This window comes from Panthera leo, chromosome D1 (genome assembly GCF_018350215.1).
Source record: "Panthera leo isolate Ple1 chromosome D1, P.leo_Ple1_pat1.1, whole genome shotgun sequence".
In the NCBI taxonomy this organism is placed as follows: Eukaryota; Metazoa; Chordata; class Mammalia; order Carnivora; family Felidae; genus Panthera; species Panthera leo.
In genome coordinates this window covers 92,081,652-92,103,536 of record NC_056688.1, presented here as the reverse complement: position 1 = coordinate 92,103,536, position 21,885 = coordinate 92,081,652, and the positions used below count along the sequence as shown (strand labels likewise).

The window sequence follows — 21,885 nt, the reverse complement described above, 5'->3', positions numbered from 1 at the left end:
CTAATGAATTCTGACAAACTATGTTCACTTGTGTGTAAGCAGAACCTAGATCCAGCAATACTACATTACCCACTCTGTCCCCTTCTGTCAAGATACACCCTGCTGAGGTTAACAACTGACTACTAACACCAGAGATATGTTTGCCTGTTGTAAATTTTATGTAAATGGAATCCTACATTTCATATTACTTTATACTGGCCTTTTTTCATCAAAAATACATTTGGGGCTCATTCTGCTTCCAGCTACCCTAGTGAGACGAGCAGCAGCCATGTCCGCACAGCTACAATGGATGGTCCTGCACAACTGCTTCAACTATCTGATCGAGGGGAACGAGCAGATACACAGCGTGGAGCCCAATAACCCTTCTGCTATAATAGGCTGATTCACCTCAAGGCTGTGGGCATGGAGCCTGCGGCTGAAGGCTAAAGTGTGGTGGTGGTCAAGAAGTGGAGATCTGGCCAGAGAAAGCCTGCCACCTCCTACAGGTTGGACCGCCATTACAAGAACGCCAAGGCCGCCCTCAGCAGCAACCGGGACACGATCCACAAGAACAAGCGCAGCCCAGATCCGCATGTGGCGGCAGTTCATAGAGCCAGCCCCATCCCACCCAGCCAGAAGACTGTGATGCTGAAAGGGATGCATCCTGCCCCACCAAGACCTCCTGAGCACCTGCTCCCCACCTCCAAACCAATGAAGATAACAACCACCTCAAAAACAAACAATCTCCACCCCCCCAAAACAGTTTGTGGAATTCATCTATGTTGTGTATACCAGTGCATACATTCATTTAATAATATACAATTATTTAATTGCTGTATAATTGCTGTATTATTGCTGTATAATTATTCCATATTAAGTATAATAAAATGTGTAATCATTTTCCTTTGGTAGACATATAGGTTGTTTTGAGTTGTGTTTTATTTACTTTTTTTTAACCATGATGCAACTAGGACTATTCTTGTAATATGTTTACAGTGGATATACATGCACATTTTTTTGGTGGCTTTGTATTTAGACATTGAACTATTTGTATATTTCAAATCATTTTTAAATAAATGAAACATTGCAAATAAAACCATCGCTCCTTTTTTTCTCTAAGTTCTTTTAATGTAGGTACTTATTATCATGAATTGCTGGAAACTCTTTCCGGGCATATTTTAATATACCAAACTATATGCACAGTATTTACATGCAATGCCCTATAATACTGTTTAATAACCAGATGAATGGTATTACAATTCCGCTTTCAGTATCATATTAATTCACACTGTTAAAGTTAGGCCGTGCAGTTACTATTCTGCTGACGCCACAACAATAATTTGGGAGCATTGCTTTCTTTACTGCTCCTTGGAATGTATTAAGTAAATTCAGAGTTATCCATTCATTGAAAAACTTGTAAGCATTCTCTCATGAAATCTTTCAGGCATTTTTTTAAATTTTGGCAGAGAATAAATTTGAAAGTTGAAATAGTGAATGAAGGTAATAGGGAATTTTTAAAATACCATTTTTAGATATTCTTATAGTAATTGTTTGTATAGATTTTTCTATATTGGGTCAGCCTCAGGATGTTACATATTCCAGTATATCAATATTTAAAGTATTAAAATCTATTAATGTAAATTGAGCAAAGAATTATCCTATAATTCTTGTTTTTTGTATTTATCTGAGTTTATGTTCCTGATCTCTTTTCCAATGTGAAAGTTTGCTTTCTCCCTTTTTCCTTTTTGAAATTAAGTATGTGTACATTTATTCACTGTGATGTTGCTCAAAACAGTAGCTGTAAAGAAACAGATTTTCACAAAAACAATAGCAAATAAATTATGGTACTTTCATACATTGGAATAGGCAGTCACCTCCACACCACCACCACCCAAAAACCTGATGTCAATAGGTGAAGAAAAGAAAATTGTAGCCGATGTATGCAATATGCTATCATAAGTAGAAGAGACTTAATGTTATATACATGAATATATGATACATCAATAGTATAGATGTATATATAGGCATATATGTATATTTGTATACATATATGCACACATATACATACATATACCTCTGGAAAAATTTAAAAGGCAATGATGCCATTAGTTGCCTTCAGAAAGAAGAATGGGAGGGCACTATTTTATGGGAGACTTTTCACTCTCCATCCCTTCTGTCTTTTGAATTTTAAATTATGTCAGTTATGTGAATATATTACCTCTTCAACAACAAGAAAACAAGAAAGGAGGGAAGGAAGGAAGAAAGGAAAGAAGAAAGGAAGGGAGGGAGGGAAAAAGAAAGAGGAAGAAAGAAAGAAAGAAAGAAAGAAAGAAAGAAAGAAAGAAAAGAGAGAAAGAAAGAAAAGAGAGAAAGAAAGAAAGAAAACAGAAAGAAAACTTCTTTTGGCCCAGCTTAGTTCGGTTTCCTAATAAGTAACAGCAGTTCAAACTTCCACCAGTAATTCATGAGACTACCTGTTTCATGGCGTACTTATAATTATTGGTACTCAATGTTATTAATCTTTACAACTGTTGTCATTTTAAAGGGTGCAAAGAATTATATCATTGCTGAAATATTTATTATCTTGTCTAGTAGTGGGGTTGAATATCTGTTCATACGTTTATTATTCACTTGAATTTCCCCCTTTAAAAATTGCCTTTTTATATGTTTGAATTGTTTTTGGCAATTTGCAGAGAGTTCTTTGTATATTAAAGTTATTAGCCTTATGTCTTCCCACATTTCTTGCAATGAGCAAATGAGCATTTATAGTTTCTATAATAAATGTAATTTAAAATTTCTATTGCCTAATCATTTAAAAAGTTTCATAGCTAGGTGGTGCCTAAAGGCAATATAATATGAAATAAATTCCTACATTTGCATAGTGCTTTATAGTTTATAAACCTTTATTATGACATTCTCCTTATAAAAAATAATTACCTAATTTTTTAAAGTAACCCATTCATATGATTCAAAATGTGAAGTATACAAAAACACATGTGAAAATTTTTCTCCTTGACCCCAAGAAACTCATATTCCTTTGCTAGAGTTAGTCAATGTTATTTGAAATTTCTTGTATTCTTCCAGAGTATTTATGCATATAAAATCAAATGTGTATCATTTTCTCTTTTTATACAAATGGAAACTTATTAAATACATTATCATTCTCCTTAGTTTTTATTTAATCATGTATATTAGAGAATATTCCAGGGTTTTTATTTAATCATGTATCTTAGAGAATATTCGGATTAGTGCATGCAGAACTTTCTCATTATGTTCTCTAACATTATAGTCTGTTTTATGGATACATTGTAACTTATTTAGCCAGTGTCCTATTCATGAGTATTTAGGTCTTTCAGAATTTATTGCAAACAGTAAGGAAGGAAAAAATATTTTACATTTTATTATTTCAGATTTTAAATCTATAAGATTTTAGGAAGAAAAATTACTGGGTGAAAATTATGTATGTTTTGGATTTTGACAAATATATCTAAATTTACCTTCTAATAATGTCTCATTTTCATATGCTCATCAGTTCACTGTGGTATCAAACTCCTTGAATTCTTCAAATCTGATAAGAGAAAGATAATTGCATTTGTCTTATTATAGTAGTTAATCAGATAGATATAGATATACAAACCGTGTGTATTTCCTTTTCTTTGAAATGCCTACTTATGTCTTCCTGGTTGTAGGGTGTTTATTGTTATTGCTGTTGTTAGAAAATACATTAAATATACAATTTCCATCTTGTGCTGCTTGGAATTTATTCTTTTACAAAGGATGAGTTTTATAACCAACTTTATTCATGGATATATTTATGGCTACTCACTTCTTCCAAAATCATTTATGGAATAATCTTTTTCCTACCGATTGGGAGACTAAGTTGTACATTGAATTTTCTATGTTCTAGGATCCTCCCCTGAGCTTTATATTCTGATTTGTTGATCTGTGTTGGTTCACGTTAATTACATACTTTTCAATCATTAGAGTTTTTTTTAATATTTGCCTACATCATGATAGCATGAATCTCTCCTTGTTATCTTACATTTACCATGTTTCTATGAAAATGATTGCTTGCTTACTTTTTATATGAATGTTGATATTAATTGTCTAAGTACCATCTCCCACTCATAAATAAGAATCTTGATACTCATGAAAAGAATGGATAAATATATCACTGTGAAGTCACACTGTAAACTCCAGGACAAGAATAAACAAAGAGCAACACTGCTAACATGGCAAAGCCAATCGTTATTGATGTAAGTCAGAATAGTTATGTCCTTGTGGAAGGGGCGTGACACTAATTGTGAAACGTTGCAAGGGAATGCTCTAGGGTATTAGAAATTGTACATCTTGACTGGGTGATGGTTACTTGGTTTTATGCACAAATACCTCTTTCACTTACCATATACAAGTGAGATTACAAATTGTGGGGTGGGCGCCATGTAAGATCTTGCCCAATAAAATGGTCAGCTTTGACTGTAAGTTTTAAAAATTAACTCCCAGAATTTAAATTCTAAAGGATTTCCTATAACCGCCCGTATTTTAGCTCTAATACAGTTATCAGAAGTTTCGCACGTCTGGTCCGAATTCCCACAAGGCTCTTCAAATTATGTTGCATGGTTTCATTTGGATGGGACACACAGTCTTCAATTCTCCATGCTTCTCTGCGATCACTTTTGTTTTATCCACCTGAACTACTTCAATCATTTCCTTTGCTGAATTTCGGCTTTACAATATCGTTAATTTCACCGAACTGGGTCTGCTTATTTATTCTTTAATTACCATGTGCACTTGTATTACCGATAGTTGGTCATAAAGCAAATTCACTTGGAATGCCCATTCAATTCTGTCCTTCTTAAAATTTCAAATTATAACCTGATCCTTGAATGCCTCTTCAACTATTCCATCCTTCAATAATCTGTTTCTTTGAATGCCATTATAACTAACTTTAATCTGATTATCAACTAGTATGTAAAATATCTTATGTTTTTTTTTTTTTAATTCAAATACATGTGCTGTATTATATAATAGCACTATTAGGAATGAATTGTGTTTTTCTTTTTTTTTTTTTAATGTTTATTTATTTATTTTTTTTTTGAGAGAGAGAGAGAGACACAGACAGAGCGCAAGTGGGAAGGGCCATAGAGAGAGGGAGACACAGAATCCAAAGCAGACTCCAGGCTCTGTGCTGTCAGCACAGAGCCCGATGCAGGGCTCGAACCCACAAACTGTGAGATCATGACCTGAGCTGAAGTCAGACGCTCAACCAACTGAGCCACTCAGGCACCCCTGAATTGTGTTTTTCATCCAGCTTCCTTAGAGCTTAGGCAAAGTGGATCTAATTAGCAAACTCTTAATTGTTTGAAAATTACATGTTAGAATGACCATTTGAAAACCCAAATATTCATCAGCAAGTTTGCAATGGAAAATCCATTACTGGATATGATACAATGTCCCATTCAGGGTAGAAGAACATCATCTACAGACATAGATATTTTGTTCTAATAATTTATAAAAATTATGATTTAAATATAAATATAGTAAAATTAAGATATTTTTGAAACTTGGATATATATTTTTAGAGAAAAGAAATAAATAAAATGTTGTGTTTGTAAAACTGCTGACGAATTTTCTAGAAAATGATGCCGTTTTTTCTTTTTTTTAAAGAGGAAATCAATACTTTTTATAGATTAAAAATAAAGTAAAAACAAATTGATGCCCCATTGTTTTCCATTACAGAATTACAGAGTAAAGGACTATGTGACATCCAGCATTTTTTTTTCATATCAAATCACTTCACACAAGGGTTTAATGTTCATTTGGAATAATATGTTCATTTTATTGTATATTTCTGTAAGACCCATCATCGCCAGGCAAGCTCCTTTCGATATTTTATATTTCCTTTCATTGATACGATGCTGAAAATGGTCATTTGCATTTCCAATTGAAATAGTGCTCCAAATTTTTAAGCCTTAAGCTCATCTCTGTTAAATGGAATGAGGCTGGAACTAAAGTTTCTTCGAGACCCTTGTTCCAAGGCACAATCTTTTTGTTTGAGGTATTCATGACACATGCAATCACAGACAACTTGTACCCTGTGGCACTAAGAAATTAAAAGATAACATGAATGGTATCGCACCAGGAAAAACTATTACAGTGATAAACAGAAAAAAGGCAATTTAGCCTAAGTCCTTGAGACATCTAAACTAATATTCAACAAACTAAAACGTGTAACTTGCATATGGGAAAGTCACTGAAGTCATTCCTAGATAAAAGTCAACATGCCCAGAAGAGGGACTATGTAGTGGGGTTGTCTGAGCGTGACAGTGACCTTTGGCATTCAATTAGGCAGAGGGAGTTAACTTTCTCAAAGCCTCATTCATGCCTATACAAGATCAAAGCTCTCTCTGTCATTTGTCTCTGGTGTTAAAAATAAGTTCCTGCACTGTGGTTTATTCTCCTCTCTTGAATCTGTATTCACGCATCTTTTGTTTGTCAAATGCAGAGTTGTGACAGCGTCTGATTTTTAACAACACTTTGAAGTAGCTGAGGGAATATGCTATCAGTGTCAACAGAAAATAATTAACTTTTTGTATGAAAATGCAATTCAGGTTTGTATGTGGTTTTGTGATCTCAAAGGCCTGTGTTTATTAGTTTCATTTGACATTTGATAATTCACCTTGTTAGGGGCAAATAATTAAATTTGAGGCATTTTTTTATTTTGTGAATTTATATACAAGAAAATGAATATAATCATAATAAAGTACATTATTGTTGCCTACATTTTCATGACATTTCTAAATTGTAGGCTAAAAAATATATAAAAGAAATTAAATGTGGCCAACTAAAACCACTATTGTGAATAAGTAATGAAAAAAATTTTAATTAACTTACATATTGTACTATATTTGTATTCGCAGGCTTGCAGACAGTCTATATTTTAAAGTGGTTAAATATTCCTTGTGAAAACTGTATAAAAAATCAATTTACTTAGCAAATTGTTTTGATAAATAGCCACCAGCTAAATAGGCAGAGTTGAGTATTTAAAACAGGAGAGGTGATTATGTTTATATACATTTGTGAACCCAGCTCTGGCAATTGTATTCTGGTACCCAAACCTATAATAGACTAAGGAAAGAATAAATATGACAAGTGATTTGACTCAGATATTAATGACACATTTAGAAATAGTGAGAGAAGAAGTAGATCTTTCCATAAATGTATAGTTTCTGGTGTCTGATTTTTTAAAAATTTTTTAATGTTTATTTATTTTAAAAGAGAATGGAGGAGGGGCAGAGAGAGAGGGAGAGAGAGAATCCCAAGCAGACTTCTGGGCCATCAGTGCACAGCCCAACAAGGGGCTTGATCTCACAAACTGTGAGATTAGAACCTGAGCCAAAATCAAGAGTCAGATACTTAATCAACTGAGCCATCCAGGACCCCCTGGTGTCTGATTTCTCAGCCTTGGTCCCTGACATTTGCCAGGACCTTGACCTGACTTGCTTATATAAGGGTAAACATCAAACATTACCTGACTATATCCAAGGCTGGATTCAAGAGCATGGGAGCATTGCAGTGGCACAGGGCCACAAGTTCAGAAGGCCCATGTACTTGGTTTAATGCCCTGTTGTCACTGTGTTGAAATGTTATTTTTGACTTTGTGTTTTGATAGTGAATCTCCATGGCACAAGCAAACATGGTTGAAGGGGGAGAGGGAGGTATGGAGTCTCTGTTCATGTATAGTCCTGTCTTTTGGCCACCCATGCAGATTTTCAGTTGCCCAGCCCCTACTCTCTGGCACCCCAGACACTGCTTGCTGTTGCCTCTTCCCTCTACCTGGGCAACAACGCTTCTCTTATTCAGTTGGGGTGATGGGGGGATGGAGCCTACATTCTACCACCACTCTTCACACCTCAGTGGGGGCCTGAGTATAAGAGAAACTCAGAAGACCTGGATCACAGTCCAGAGTTGGGCACCTGAACTTGGAGTGTCTCTGGGTCAGGCTGGTGACAGTCACCTCTAGCCACTGGAGACAATTCCTGGAACATCCAGTGGGCAGCCAGAGGCCACACGTTGAGAGTGGGTGGGACAGTGGGAAGGAGGACGGCCAGCTTAAATTCTCTAGAGCCCGCTCTAAGCCCAGTTGTGGGAGTCCCACAGTGCAGTGGGAGTCCTAGCAGGTGCCTTCAGTCATGGGTTGGGTAGCAGGGGTGGCTGTGAGGGTTCTCATATCCTGGTATTCCCATACCCAGGGCAGCATCCCTTGGGATGGCTCAGTGCCTGGCCAAAAACCTCTTTCCCTTTTGTCGAACCTCCCAGTGTGTAATGTGGACGTGTTAGCTCTGGAGTGGCTAGAGGCACCCTCCAGGAATGAGTTATAAAATGGAAATTGTGTCATTTTGGTATTTTCACAAATGAGTTAAATGCTCTTATATTTGTATTTAAAATGAACACTACACACTATAAAGAGTAATACTAATAATATTAAATATTATTTACTTAGAACAACATTAAACAGCAAATTAAAATACCCTGAGAAGTCAAGAGACAGACTACTGAAGAAAGAAAAAGCTTTATATTTCAGTGTCTTTACAGCACTTTTCTTTTTTTTTTATTTTTTAATGTTTATTTATTTATTTTTGAGAAAGAGAAAACAGAGCATGAGTGAGGGAGGAGCAGAAAGAAAGGGAGACACAGAATCTGAAGCAGGCTCCAGGCTCTGAGCTGTCAGCACAGAGCCCCACACGGGGCTCAAACTCACGGACTGTGAGATCATGACCTGAGCTGAAGTTGGAGGCTCAACTGACTGAGCCACCCAGGGGCCCCAGCACTTTTTGTTTTGAACAAGGGGCCCTGTGTTTTCATTTTGGGCTGCAGCCTGCAACTCATGTAGCCAGCCCTGCTCATACATAGCTGTCTTACATTCTGTCTCAGTGCCAGGTGATAGCTATTGTATTTTGCCAATTTTTTAAAGCTGATCTGATATAGATTTGCCTTTCAGGCATATATGCTGTATGTGCCTCCCTATATCACTGTCCTTCAGGACCTTCCACGGTGAACTTGTCAGTCTCCACGCAGTCAGAAAGTTCTTCTGGATTGTATTTTTTGGTCCTGAATTGCCCTGTCTGGCCTCTCTGGCTGATAGATTGCAAAGATGCATGTGAGTAGGGCTGCAGCAGGAGTTTCAGTAAAAATTTAACTGAAAACTATGGCGCGGATTCTTCAGGTTGTTATGTTTCCAGCGCTGGCGGGAAGAACAGGAATATTTTGGGGAAGTTAAATATTTGATTAGCAGTAGGCTTAGAGAATCTATAATGTCCTTTTCATCTCTGAAGTTTATGATTTCAGAGAGAAGAGATATTGTTGGCATAAGAAAAATAAATGATCTCTAATGTGGTTCTCATGATTATGAATTATCACTGAAAATTGGCTTCAAAATCTAGGCAGATTATAGTAGTTCCATAATTCTAGAAGAGGCAAGTTGATAGAGCTCCACAGTCTCATCTTTCTGACATAATTTGCCAAAAGTTTCAGACAAAATTGAATGTTATGTAATATTAACAGATGAGAGAAATAGAGAAATGAAATGCCTGCTGTGATCCGATCACTCATCTAACTAGTCACTACTTTGTGCCCATCTAGATTTGAGAGTAGCTTGTGAACTTGGGCAATTCACTTAATAACTCTTAGCCTCTTTCACTACCTTTAATATGGCAATAATATTGCCTCATTTTGTGATTAGTTGCAATCACACAAAAAGTCTCAGCACCACAGACCAAATAGAATTTAATTCCATTTCTGTTTGGAACCTCTCCGTTTAATCACACTTTCATAATGTCCTACCCACATAACAAAAGTAATGAACTTCACTGAATGTCCTTGTAAAAAGGGGATACTTTTAATATCAATTTCAGAAGAGTAATATATATGAAATGTAAGGCATTAATTAATCTAATTATTTTTTGTGTTTTCCTTGATGTCTTGATTCAGATAAAATGTGTGTAAGGACTAAGTTTTGAATTATCCACCAAAATGTTTTTGGACAAATTACTCCAATTATTTGTAAAAATATTTTTCCAGACATATGGTAGATAGTGCCTAAATAGTATTACTTGATATTCAAACTCAAATTGCAACAATATTCCAGGTGGGTGACTTTACCCATCTTTTCAAAGTCTCTTTGCCTATAAGGAAAGCAAAACATACCAAAAACCCCTTGCCTTTTTTTTTTTTTTTTCATTAAAGCCCATTTCAATGACTCAGAAAACTCTGGATTCAGGCCCCAGTGGGTTAAAGATTTGGGGCACCTTCATAAATTATAAAGGCATATTGTTTATTTCAATGCAGTTGATTCTTCCTTTTTTTAAATGTGATTGTTTATATAAATGCTTGTTGATTCAACTTCTTATTGTGTTTCATAATTTTTAATTACTCTATACCCTCACAGCTACTTAGGGCAGTAGCCTTCCATATGATCTCACTATCCATCATTTATTTATATTTTAAACTATGTTCCATTCTCCTGGCAGGATTAACTCCCTAAGATAAGCAATTCAAATCATTGGAGATATGAAGAGAAGTAGAAAACAACCTTTTCCCTGCCAGGGTTTGGAATAAACTGAAAGTTAAGACAGAGGAGAGAGACTAATGACAATATGAAAGCCAACCTCAATACTCACACAATTTTTCAAAGAGTATGGATTTATACATGTAGTCAAATGTGTTTATAACTGCTATAAGCCTACCCCCTTGAATAGCCCACTTAATAGAAAGTCTGAATTTATAGAGCAAACCCAATCATTATAGCTGCAGACTCTGAAGGTAGAGTAGGGTGGGGTTTCAAGGGTAGGCATGGCGGTGGGGGGGGTGGTAATACAATCTCCAGTGTGAATAGACTAGCTGCAATAATCCACCCATTTCAACTTTGTAAAAAGTCAAATCCTTGTTACCCATGGGGCAATCAGTGTGCCGGAGAACTCTCCCTAACATAAAAAAAGACACAAGGGATGGATATCTCTGAATATGTTTATATCACCTCCATCGAAAATCCTTCCATGATTGCTTAGACAATAATTTTGAACTCTCTTTTCCAGCCCTCAAACCCCTTCACAGTAGAGGGGTCCATGAAGCGGCCCTACCTCACCTACTTCTATTGACTCGATCACTTATACTTCAGTCAAGGGTACATTCTACCACATAGGACTCACTCTAAAGAATTGACATGTTGGGTTTTCGTTTTTATTCCCATACCATTTACTTAACCTTTGTGTATATTTTGCTTATCAAAATTATATTCTTCCTTCAAAATTTGGAAAAGATACTGACTGTTCCAAAAGCTATTTTCTGATGTTCTATGTGGAATTATCATTTCCCTCTGCTCGTGACTTGAGCTCATTGTCCATTCATTGAGTGCAATATTTCCAGTCACCTAACCTTCTAGAGTTGAAAGATCAATAATTTGACCAGAATTTGAATCCTACCTCTGTTGCTTAATTAATTACCCGTATGTTGGTATAATTTTTCAATCCATAAAATGTGTATGGTAATGCCTAATATATAGGGTTTTTATGAAGGCAAATAAGAGGATGTAGGTTAAAATCACTTTGGAGTAGTAGAGCTCACTATATTTCATTTTTTTCTTCTTGTTTTTTAAGGTTTGGGCATATATTATCTCTCTCATATATGTATATGAATATATGAGAGAGAGAGAAGGAAGTTCCTTTTTAATTGTAATAATTGTGAATATAACAGAAAATACTATATATTGGGGTACTTGAAGTGTATATCAAGTGTATTTGAGATAGCATCTGTCCCAGTTTTACACTTGAAATTCTGAGTCATTTGAATTTGACTCTGATGACAGAAAATATATTAGACTTTACATATCCCTTTTAAAAGTCAGCTAAGATACTATATTAAATGGATTTTGGATTTAAGTAGAAGAGGTTAGGGGAAAAATCAGAAGGGAATATTTTGTTTGTGGAGAGTATTACTTTAGGTTGTTCTGGAAAAACATAATGATATTCTGAGAACCAATGCAAAAAAAAAGGGTCTCAGTGTATTAAAGACATTGTGGCTCTCACAAAGTTATGAGATGTTCCATAATTTTCATGATCTATATTAGAATTTTAATTTAAAATGGTAAAAAATTTGTCTGACAAAGGAGTGTTCAAGGTAGAGAAAAATGATTTTTTTCTCTAAGGGTAAGAAAAAATAAAAATGGCCAATATTTCGGGGCACCTCGGTGGCTCAGTCGGTTAAGCATCTGACTTCGGCTCAGGTCACAATCTGTGCTAATAGCTCAGAGCCTGGAGCCTGCTTCGGATTCTGTGTCTCCTTCTCATTCTGCCACTCCCCTGCTCATGCTCTGTCTCTGTCTCTGTCAAAAATAAATAAACATTAAAAAAAAATGGCCAATATTTTGAGGCCCTAAAATATCATTTGCTTTTCAAAAATAAACTTAATAATATCAGTGCTGACTACGACAGACAGTGATTCACAGGGAATAATTAAGATATACTTGGAAAGGCATCTGGCCAACGAAATGGGGACCTTTCTGGTAGCCAGTGTTGTAATAGTTATATCAAGATTTATAGCCTAGTCCTATAAGATTTTGCCCACACACTAAGTTTTCCATTACTTATACTGAGGACACTGAGGTTGACACAGGCTATCCAGATGCTATAGAAAGCATAACACAATATGCTTTGTGGGGTCTTCCGAAGTTTTTTGAAGGAGAGCTCATCGTTTTATTGCTTTAGAAGATCTGTAAACAGGTCAGCATTTTATTCTAAGCATTACATAAGATTGATAAATTTCTCACTTAATCATTATCAAATACCAATTTGATTCATACAAGCCATTTTTTTCTTACAAGAAATACATCATTTCTGGAACTAAAATTTTAATATGAAACCTATAACTCTTATAGACCATATGGATTTGTGAACACTATTTATTAAATCCAAGTTACCTCGGGGGTTTAAAACCAGTTTAGTAGTGGAAACCCACAAACCAAGTCACTGTCTTCGTCCATTTGGGCTGCTACAACAGAATACCAAAAACTGGGTGACTTATAAACAACAAAAACATAAACACTTTTGGAGACTGGCACATGTGAGGTTAAGTTGCAGGAAATTTGGTACCTGGTAAGAACTTGCTCCCTGGTTCATAGACGACCATCTTCTCATAGTGTCTTCATATGGAGGACGGGAGAAGGGAGCTCTCCAGGTTCTGTTTATAAGGCCACTAATCCCATTCCTGACCTAATCATCTATAGCAGGACCCACCTTCTAATAGGGGGGTTAGAGCTTCAGCATATGCCTTTATGCGGGAGCAGTCAGTTGATAGCATTGTCCTTCATGTGATAGCTGAAACTAAGGTCCTCAAATTTACCTTCTGAAATATGTTGAGATTTCTGTGACATTTCCACATGGTGGTGTAAAATGTCAGCCTCTGAACTTTCTGGTGATAGGTAAAAATTATTTGATGACAACAATTTGGCATTAAATATCTAGCTTATATTCAAGATGGCCAGCCTCTACATACCTCTAAAATATACCTCTAATAAATTTATACTTCTAATAAATTATTTTCTCTCTACTATCTTATAAAAATGTTCTTTTCACCTGTTAGAGACTATTTCTTGTAAAATTGGGCACTTGCCCATGAAAATGAGTAATAGAGTCTAGAATAAGTTACTTATTTTCTGTGTGTATATTATGACTATGAAATGGAAGCTGGACATTTGCTTATGATAAAGTTATGCTTAAAAAGAATTCCCAATGTTTTCTTTAAAATAGTGTTCAGTTGAAAAGTAGCATTCAGATACTTTGGAATGACTTTTTTTTTTAAATAATCTGTAGTAGGACAACCAGAATCATGTATCAAGCTGAATGGTTTTACCATAAACATTTCCTGATTCATAATGTGCCATTGCTATGCCTGCTTCCTGCTCTCTGCCTCTTCTTCCATTCTTCCATTCCATTTTCTATCTCAGGTTTACCATGACTTTTTCTCATTACCTCTATGCTACTTAGAACTATGTTAAAGCAGAAGGGGCTTGGAAAGAAGAAGAAAGAAGTGCTATAAAGTTGAAGAATTGAGATACAATCTTTGACTAGTTTCATTCAACCTCCTTCCAGAGGTGAATTTGGCAATCTACTTTACCAGGAGAATAAGTTCTAATGAACTACTCATTATTCACTCTAGGCAGTCCTTTGCATCTTGTGGGGCAAATCATTTTGTGGAGAGGGGAGCCCCTGCTCTCCAGGTTTGTTCCCCTTTTCATATCATAAAATAGCAGATTTTTGCCAAGCACCCTAATAAGACTATATTTGTTGTTTCTTCAAATGTATAACATATTTCTTGAAGTCAGGGGAAAAATCTATATTATTTACAATATTAAATGTAATGTAAAAGATGAATGATATTACAAGATAGTGATTAAAGACAGTTATTAAGAACACAGTTTTCTTGGGGAGACTTGGTGGCTCAGTTGGTTAAGCATCCGACTTTGGCCTTAGGTCTGAGCTCATGGTTCCATGAGCTCAAGCCCTACATCAGGCTTTACACTGACAGTGCAGAGCCAGCTTGAAATTCTCTCTCTCCCTCTCTCTCTGCTCCTCTCCCCACTTGCTCTGTCTCAAAATAATAAATAAATAAACTTTAAAAATACTTAATTTTAAAAAAAGAATAGTTTTTCTGATTTCAAATCTTGCCTCAGCTCTTCACTGTCTTCTAATTTCACCAAAGGCTGAATGCATTGCAGAGAGAGAAAATAATGTGTCCATCTCCAAATAATGTTGTGAAGGGTGAGAACATACATAAAGTCCGTAACTAAATGCCAGGCAAATACTCAAGGTACTAACTGTATTTAGTTATTACAAGGTTACACATCAAACACAATAAAACCTTGGAACTAAATGAATTACTCAATACCTATTTTCTTAGTTGAACTCAGTTGAATTTCTAGTGTTATACAAAGATAATCGCCGTAGTGTTTAAGGAGTACTTGTCAGTGATTTTGAGGAGTTCATACTTTTACTTTCAAAAGCACAATCATTTCCATTAGTTTCTTACATTCTTCTTGGTTCCAAATGCCCAAAACATGTCTTAATTTTGTCAATGGATTGAGCCAATTTTCCCCATGTACTCAAATAAATTATTTGAATGAAGTGTACCAAGCTAAATAAAAGCAAAGAATTTAAGTTCTTTCCACTTTGGGAGTTATAAAGTAAAATGCCTAGCTGTACTAGGGCCAGACTTTTAAATAGCCAAGTACCTAAGCATTCTAAATCTAATTATTTTTACTGTTCTTAAAACCCAATTATGCCAAATGATTTAAGGCTATTTACCTTAAATATCGACCTGTTATGGCTTATTTAATTTTGCAGCAATATTCTCCAAATATCTTATAAGCATCAGAAAAATCTATATCTTAAAAACAAAGCCATGGCATAACTTTTATTATGTCTGACTTTTTCATTCTAGACTATAAACATTATAATTTGACTGTACAACTTTTATTGACTTTCTTGCTAACAAATATCTAAAGCCAACAATAAATTTGACTTTGGGAATGTATGTACAATTGAGCAGGCACAAATATGCCTTACAAAAATAATTAAAAGACATGCAGGTAGCTGCTGCCTAATGATTTCAATAAGAGTAAGAAAAATTAAAAGAATAAAATTAAACATTCTAAATAAATCATGTGCCACTGCCATTGAAATATTGATATGTAAACATTGTACTTCTGTTGTTACATCCTCTTTCTCTGGTAAGCGGTATTTTTAAAGTTCACATACACTATGTAAAAAAGTCTGTAATTTTGGGGTTCCTGGGTGGCTCAGTTGGTTAAGCATCTGACTTCGGCTCAGGTCATGATCTCATGGTTTGTGAGTTTGAGCCCTGCGTTGGGCTCTGTGCTACCTCAGAGCCTGGAGCCTGCTTTGGATTCTGTGTCTCCCTCCCCTGTTCTCTCTCTCTCTCTCTCTCTCAATCTAAATAAATAAATAAACATTAAAATTTTTTTTTAAAATCTGTAATTTTAGTGTATACAGTTATATGCTTTTCAGTCGCACTATTTGTACTCTATTAACTTTATGTCCATATTTTAAAGGTAACAGAAAACTTCATTTGCTTAAGATTTTTAAAAAAAATTCTGAGTAGTAAAGATAGGAAAAATAGCCTAAGGTATTTTTCTTTGAAAATGTGAGTGTGCTTGTGTCTGTAACTGCAATTCTAAAGAAATAATTATTTCTCTGACATCTGGTTTATTTATATGTGCGCCTCCTGCTTTTGAGGTTGAAAGTCTTTAAAATTTATTCCTTCAATAAATCTTTGTTTGAATGAATACTTTCATGTATACTAAAAATAGTTAAGATATGTGAATAAATTCATGCATTGAGATAATCTGACATTGCTCTCATTGTATTTCAGTACACAAACAAAATGAAAGTAGTAAATTATGTAGAATACATAAAAACTATTAGAGAGATTATGTGAATTTTACATTAAAATATGTAGGTAACGTGTTAGGTATTTCAAAATTATTAAATGGCACAAAAACAGACACATAGACCAATGGAATAGAATAGAAACCCCAGAACTAGACCCACAAACGTATGGCCAACTAATCTTTGACAAAGCAGGAAAGAATATCCGATGGAAAAAAGACAGTCTCTTTAACAAATAGTGCTGGGAGAACTGGACAGCCACATGCAGAAGGTTGAAACTAGACCACTTTCTCACACCATTCACAAAAATAAACTCAAAATGGATAAAGGACCTGAATGTGAGACAGGAAACCATCAAAACCCTAGAGGAGAAAGCAGGAAAAGACCTCTCTGACCTCAGCCGTAGCAATCTCTTACTCGACACATCCCCAAAGGCAAGGGAATTAAAAGCAAAAATGAACTACTGGGACCTTATGAAGATAAAAAGCTTCTGCACAGCAAAGGAAACAACCAACAAAACTAAAAGGCAACCAACAGAATGGGAAAAGATATTTGCAAATGACATCGGACAAAGGGCTAGTATCCAAAATCTATAAAGAACTCACCAAACTCCACACCCGAAAAACAAATAACCCAGTGAAGAAATGGGCAGAAAACATGAATAGACACTTCTCTAAAGAAGACATCCGGATGGCCAACAGGCACATGAAAAGATGCTCAACGTCGCTCCTTATCAGGGAAATACAAATCAAAACCACACTCAGATATCACCTCATGCCAGTCAGAGTGGCTAAAATGAACAAATCAGGAGACTATAGATGCTGGAGAGGATGTGGAGAAACGGGAACCCTCTTGTACTGTTGGTGGGAATGCAAACTGGTGCAGCCGCTCTGGAAAGCAGTGTGGAGGTTCCTCAGAAAATTAAAAATAGACCTACCCTATGACCCAGCAGTAGCACTGCTAGGAATTTACCCAAGGGATACAGGAGTACTGATGCATAGGGGCACTTGTACCCCAATGTTTATAGCAGTACTCTCAACAATAGCCAAATTATGGAAAGAGCCTAAATGTCCATCAACTGATGAATGGATAAAGAAATTGTGGTTTATATACACAATGGAGTACTACATGGCAATGAGAAAGAACGAAATATGGCCCTTTGTAGCAACGTGGATGGAACTGGAGAGTGTGATGCTAAGTGAAATAAACCATACAGAGAAAGACAGATACCATATGTTTTCACTCTTAAGTGGATCCTGAGAAACTTAACAGAAACCCATGGAGGAGGGGAAGGAAAAAAAAAAAAGAGGTTAGAGTGGGAGAGAGCCAAAGCATAAAAGACTCTTAAAAACTGAGAACAAACTGAGGGTTGATGGGGGGTGGGAGGGAGGGGAGGGTGGGTGAAGGGTATTGAGGAAGGCACCTTTTGGGATGAGCACTGGGTGTTGTATGGAAACCAATTTGACGATAAATTTCATATATTGAAAAAAATTATTAAAGAATATGTATATGAGTATCATTATGAAAATTGTGGCATATGTTCCCTTTATTTAGAAAATAATTCTATTAAAATTTAATATTAAAAATTCTCTTAATTCTAACTTAAGAAAAGCTTACAGAGGATTCCTTGTTAATCTGAAGGAGATGCTTGAAAACAAACTATGACTCCCAGTCCACTGGACTTTAAAGCTAAACCATTTGTAGAATTAACTCAGAGTCTATCAAGCAACAATCAAGACATTGTTCCCCATCACATGATGGTGTACACATGTAGAGGTTCACCAGAGATGGGAAGATAAAGAGCTCACCCATAGTTACAGAAGGAGAGGCAAAACAAAACATATGTGGTTTTGGCCTTATAGGTCAGAAATATGAGCTTTCAGGCATAATTGAATCTTAAGTTTGAACATTGCTATCAGGACATTGTCTTTACTATTTCTCAGTGATAGTTTTCTACATTAACCCCATTTGTGGAAATACAAAGCTTGCCACCATTATTTACATCCCAACAGCTTAGCAACTTGAGAATTGAGAGAATACCACTTCCAGCTAATATCCTCAGTATTGTCTGAAGGTATGCAATCTCCCAACTTCATATCTGTGGTTATTTCTTAATCTATTTCTATAGCACAGAGATACGGTTCTCTGATTAGCCAGGCCTAGGGTCATGTTCCTACCCTACGAATTCAAAATAGAATGGGCCTAGTGCAAGATATACGTAGAGTGAAAAAATGGCAAATCAGTTATCTAAAGTATAATTAGAATGCTTTTCCTTGAAAGAAAGGAGGAGTCTCAGGTGGGCAAAAATAGATGATGACCTCACATTCTATTCTCTAACTCATAAACAATTACAGAGGTCCATCCTCCCATACATTTACTTTCTAAAAATAATGCCGTATATATCATTCCATCTCACACCAAAAAGAAAAATTAAATAATTCACTTTCTACTTGAAGTGTTGTCCAAATTTTCAAGCAATTAGCATATCCAGCTTTCGAGTCAGGTATCAGAGTGATGGACATATGTTTTTTTCAAGTCTCACTCTTCATAATTGGCTAACACATGACTGAATACAAAATTTCAATGCTAGTAGCACAGTACTCTAGAAGAACTATAATAACATATATTAATTTTTTCAATCTTTTTAGCTTTGAGGTATAACAGGTATACAAACTATTACACACATTTCACATGTGCATCTTGATGAGTTTGGGCATATTCCTGAGGTTGCAGTGATGGTGTCACTGGTTTATGTATACGTTAAGTGTTTAGTTAAGAGAAGTATGTTAGATTCATGGTACATTACAACACACTACCACAAACTGGGTGGCTTAGAATATACTTCTGGAAGTTAGAAGTTCAAAATCAAAAAGTGGGCAGAGCCATGCTCTCTCACCTAATTCTTGCCTTCCCATTGGCAATCCTAGGCATTTCCTGCTTGGAGCGCCAAGGCTCCAACCTCTGCCTCCACTGCCACATGGCTGTCTTCCCTCTGTGCAGTGGTGATCTCTTCTCTGTGTGTGTCTGTCTCTGTGTCTCATCTCTTATAGGGAACTCATTCATATTGGATTAAGGACCCACCTATTCTAGTATGACATCAACTCAATTACATGCACAATAACATGTAATCCAAATACGTTCACATTCACAGGCACCAGGGGTTAAGACTTCGGTACATCTTCTAGCAGAACACAATCAACCTATTACCTGGATAAAGCAAAAGAATGCATCTTTACCATCAGTGCATATAATGTTCTATGATGATAAAAAGGAAACATCTACCAAAGGATCACAAACAAGAGATACCACACTCAAATGGAGATGCTAAACCAAACACAGGGATGGAAAAGTCGTTGTTTAAAAAAATTAAAATTTATGAGACTCTTAAACCTCCCGATTTAGAGGGTTTTGAACAAAAATGTTTTCACTCTTTAGAGAGAGTTATTAGAGTATTTAGCCTTACATCCCATGGAGTCCCCATCCTTCTTGCTAAACTCAAGCTTTTGTTAAAATGCAGTGAGTTTATTCAACGAACAGTGCAACATTTTAAATTGATATCTAGACTTCTGAGGGAGCAAGGGAGTGAGGATAAGTAACTGGCCGGCTAACCACTCCAATGGTGGAGCAAAGGGAAGATTGCTGCCTCAGTGAGCAACTTCTTAGGGGAGAGGATACAATAGTTTTTCATGGATAAAAAATGTACCTTTGTGAGAGACAAGATTACTTTAGAACCACCTTAGGCTTTCTCAGAGAATGACTCTAGATTGGCAAATAAAACTAAGCAAGCCATCGGGGGAAACCTTGGGCCAAACGAGGAGATTGTGACAAGATGGAATAGAGATTCATCCACCTTAGCCATCTGAGAGGTTAGAGATCCTAAACCATGATGAGGGTTCTGAAGAAACCATGAAAGACTTCATGAGGGAAAGTCGACTTTAAATATCTAGAGAGCAGTATGGCAAAGGTAGCTTTTCACACAGAACAATGGTTAATAACTTCTCCCTTACTATCCCGTTTAGTCTTCAGGCTACAAAATACCACACACTAGGTAGCTTATAAACAACAGAAATGTATTTCTTGCAGTTCTGAAAGCTGGAAAATTTAAGATCAAGATTCCAGCATGGTTGCCTTGTGGTGAAGGACTTCTTCCTTGTTCATACCTGGTGCCTTCTCATTGTGTCTTCACATGGTGGAAGGGGCTACAGAGTTCTGTAGGATCAAAAGCATTCTTGAGGGTTCCACTCTCATGACCTCATCACCCTCAAGCGTTCTACCTCCTAAAGCCAGCATACTGGGCATTAAGATTTTTACATATGAATGCGGGGGAAACACAGACATTCAGGTCATAGTACTCCCAATTATAAGCTTCCAAATTATAAGCTTCAGTGGACAAGGCAGACTTTCCATCTACACTAGGCCTGAGTTGAGGGAAAACAAAAAGAAAATTTCTGAGATTTGATTACTACATGGAGCTGCATTTGGTAATTAATGATTTAAGATATAGTTACATAAATATGGCCCATAATTTGAATGCAATTGCTGATTTCACATCTAGGGTCAAGGGAAGAACCAGCCTCACTAAACTGATTTTAAAGAATGATGGGAAAGAAAAATAAAGGTGCTTATGAATGGTGCTAGAAATTTTACCTGTTTAACAGAATGGTTTTAATGCCATAAGTTATATTCTGTAGAACCAAGATAGAAAAGATCCCCTGCTGTGGTTTTGTGGACAAACATTAGGGAGAATCCACTAAGGAGGACTGAGGAATTTGCCTCTTTTGCAAGCTTCTTCTTACTGAGTTCTAAGAAACTAAAGATTTCCTTGTGGTGACCAGGCTGAGAAAAGTCTCATGGCTTTTTAATGTTATTAAATGTTAGTACTCTTTGATTTTTTTTTAGGGTTGTTTCTCAAAGCAAATATCTAAGTCCTTTACCTGGTCCATTGATTGGAGAATACAAAATATTAAATTGAAACATGTTGTAAGTAGACAGATATTGTGCACATCACCACTAACATAAAAAAGTTTATGCACAAAGGCAAGTACTTTTGAACCAATTTGTTGAAAAGCTCTTTGACAATGAAAGTTCTACACCCCAAGAAACCATTTTTACTTGAGACTTCACCTGGACTTAGTGTGATAAATAGAGCTAAAATCTCACACACTCAATAAGGCTTATCACAAATTTATTAAATTTCACTGAAAGAAGCTTGATAAATGCTTAGGCCAAGATACATGAACAAACAGAGCCATTTATTAAAAATTTAAATGTGCATTTAAAAAATTTTAAAGGAAACCCTGTCATCCACAAGTTATCCATTTTCTTTTTATTAAGAGACCATAATTTAAACTATATAAATCATTTATTTACGATGGCATGATAATGCCACACAAATAATTATATAAAAGTTAATAGAGAATTCACATGAGCTGGTAAGACTGGGCAA

The 21,885-nt window shown here is 35.9% G+C and overlaps 1 pseudogene; it reads left to right on the top strand.

Moving 5' to 3' along the window:
• The first annotated feature begins 265 nt into the window (after positions 1-265).
• Positions 266-21,885, top strand: part of LOC122201279 — a 53,579-nt pseudogene continuing 31,959 nt past the window's right edge.